Genomic DNA, 2,529 nt, shown 5'->3' with positions numbered 1-2,529 from the left:
GACATAGAGCCTTCACTCGGGAATGGATGCTGTATTTGGGTATCTGGGACAGTTATTTTAAGCAGGTCATGACAACTCCAGCGGTTTGACACACGCCACAGATATAGAAATAAGCAGCGTTAATTCCCATGACAAAATATATAAGATTTGAAATGATATAAAAAGTCAAAATATTTACATCAACAAAAGGAATTGCTATACTATGCTCTGCCATGAACAGACAAGATAACCATCTTTGCAACTTTCATCCTCCACACCATCTCCTTGTGATTCTGTCTCTCTCCTGTATTTTCTCCGATACAATAAGTTACAGAACAGAGCAAAGCTGAGCGTGCCTGAACAGGTGCCCTGTACTCACCAATCCACTGTGTCACCAGCACAATGTGCAGTAATTCAGGATCCCTGCATGTCTCAACACGTACATTACTATACACAGGTGTGACAGAGCTGAAACTGGGAGGTTGTGCAAAGTGCAAATTATTCCCCATACACATCTCCTACTTGTGTTGCCATTTATTATACAACAAAATCAAGTGAATATTTAAGTGCAGTGCGGCCAATTACTTTAGAAAATTATAGGGTGGAGCATATTTAGATGGACACACATAATTCATGCTTAGTATGCTAATAACAACTGATTCTGTGTCCAGTGCCATTTATTTCCCTAAATTGCTGTGTATAGTGTAACATTTAAATAGATCCTCATGCTACGCCCTATTATTTCACCAGTTTAAAAACAATGGTTTGTCCGGTAATGGCTGTGCTGAAAGTAAAGTACATGACTGGCAGTTTCCTGTAAAGAAAAAAAAGTTCAAAACAAACATTTCATTAAGAGCTGGCATGTCCTCAAACACAGAGATGCTTTTACTTTGAAGTTCAGCTTGCATATTAAAAGTAGCAAAAGACTTGGACTGCTTCAACGCTCAGAAACTTTGGTTCAGTCAGAATGTTTAACTATGTAAACAACAGGCATAATTCAGCGTGGTACTAAAATGAGCCTAATTTACATTTTGTTCCTCACTTGGAACAAACTTAGCTAAAAAAAAAAAAAACTTAATGAAAGCCCAATCACGGCAGCTCCACTTAACAAATCACACACAGTCAGATCTGTGGGATCTGCTGGTGCCACTCGGGTTCACCCCTGTTTGAAGGTGCAGAGGCTGTGAGCCCTGACTGAGTGTGTACCATCATTTGTCCCCTGTCACATCCAGTCAAACAGCCATAACCTCTCTTCAAGCCTGGCTGGAGGTGACTTACCTCCATTAGAGTCTGCCTGCCCCCACAGTCACAGCCACTGCTCTGTCTCCCAAAGCTGTGTGGATCACTGTAGACAAACCACTTCCAGCAAGATACTAGCTAGCAGTGCTGGTGTGAAGAGAAAGAGATGTCTGCTGTTGTTGCTGATGTTCTCTCTGAGTCCCTTTCTCACCACTGTACAACACCTGGTGTGGTGCAATCAGTCCGTCCCATCTCCCATACACTGAACACTGTCACATTCCTCAATAAACACGCTCTTTCTCTCGCTCTCCCCTCCCTCTCTTTACAGTGTATCCTTGTTGCCTCCCTTCTGAACTCCCTCGCTCTCTCTCTCTCCTTCACTCTGAACATCCAACACTCCTTCCCTCCCACCCTCTCTCCCTCCCTCCGCTGCTTGCCTCATACACCTCTCACATACATTTTCTCTTAAGTTGTACTGTCTGTAGTATTTTCTCCCTTTCATCCCTTGTTCTCTGCATCTATCTCTCTCTACCTGTCTCTTCTCACTTTCTACCCTACTTCTCTCTTTTTCTCTTTTCCTGGCATTTGCCCAGCAGCTCCGCTATTTATCTTAACTCACTTCACTGCCTCTGTATGCCTACATACAGTACGTTATCCCTGCCCACACCTCTAATCCACATACAATATCTGTAAGTGGTCAAAATATCTACGTGTTTGAGCCTGTGCAGCACCGTAAGAGATCAAACCAGTTGCAGCCTAATTCTTGTTATTGTGTGTCCATTTGTGTGACTACATTCAAGTGAACCTGTCCAGCCTATATGTGTGCAAATGTGTGTACCTGTAAGTACATCAGTAACTGGCTGCTGGGCTGATGACTCATTCGTCCTGTTACCCACCATGCACTGCTGCTTCACTGATCCAACTGACTCCGTTGGCTCTCTCACACACAGAAGGCCAGGGACAGATATGTTGTGTTTTGGTTTATTTATGTAACAGATGAGTTGAATAAATGGTACCAGCGCAGGTTATAACCCCACAGTGCAATCTTGGCAGAGTACCCATTTGACATGCAAGTACATCCTCCAATCTCTCTGCCTCAGCTCCTGTTTTGTCTGTCTGTGTCCATCACTTTCTTATGCGCCTGTCAGGGTGCTCTTCTTGTTCTTGTTATCTTCCTCTTTCTTCTTTCTTCCCTCTTTTACAGCTTTGTCATTCTTAATCTTTTGCCCCAAAACTCTCAGCAACTGCTGCATCACAATTAGAAGTATCAAAACTTCCCGTCTCTCTCACAATTAATACAATAAAATAAAG

At 42.9% G+C, this 2,529-nt stretch overlaps 1 protein-coding gene across 1 annotated transcript in view; it reads right to left on the bottom strand.

Annotated features, from left to right (window-relative positions):
• The window catches only part of lzts1 (leucine zipper, putative tumor suppressor 1), an 18,326-nt gene extending 16,775 nt beyond the window's left edge, over positions 1 to 1,551 (bottom strand). Inside the window, exon 1 of the mRNA XM_056377155.1 lies at positions 1,258 to 1,551. The gene's annotated coding sequence lies outside the window, so the exon portion shown is untranslated. The remainder of the gene's footprint in view (positions 1 to 1,257) is intronic.
• Between the last annotated feature and the right edge of the window lie 978 nt (positions 1,552 to 2,529).

Source organism: Seriola aureovittata, chromosome 5 (genome assembly GCF_021018895.1).
Source record: "Seriola aureovittata isolate HTS-2021-v1 ecotype China chromosome 5, ASM2101889v1, whole genome shotgun sequence".
In the NCBI taxonomy this organism is placed as follows: domain Eukaryota; kingdom Metazoa; phylum Chordata; class Actinopteri; order Carangiformes; family Carangidae; genus Seriola; species Seriola aureovittata.
This window is presented reverse-complemented; position numbering and strand designations above follow the sequence as displayed.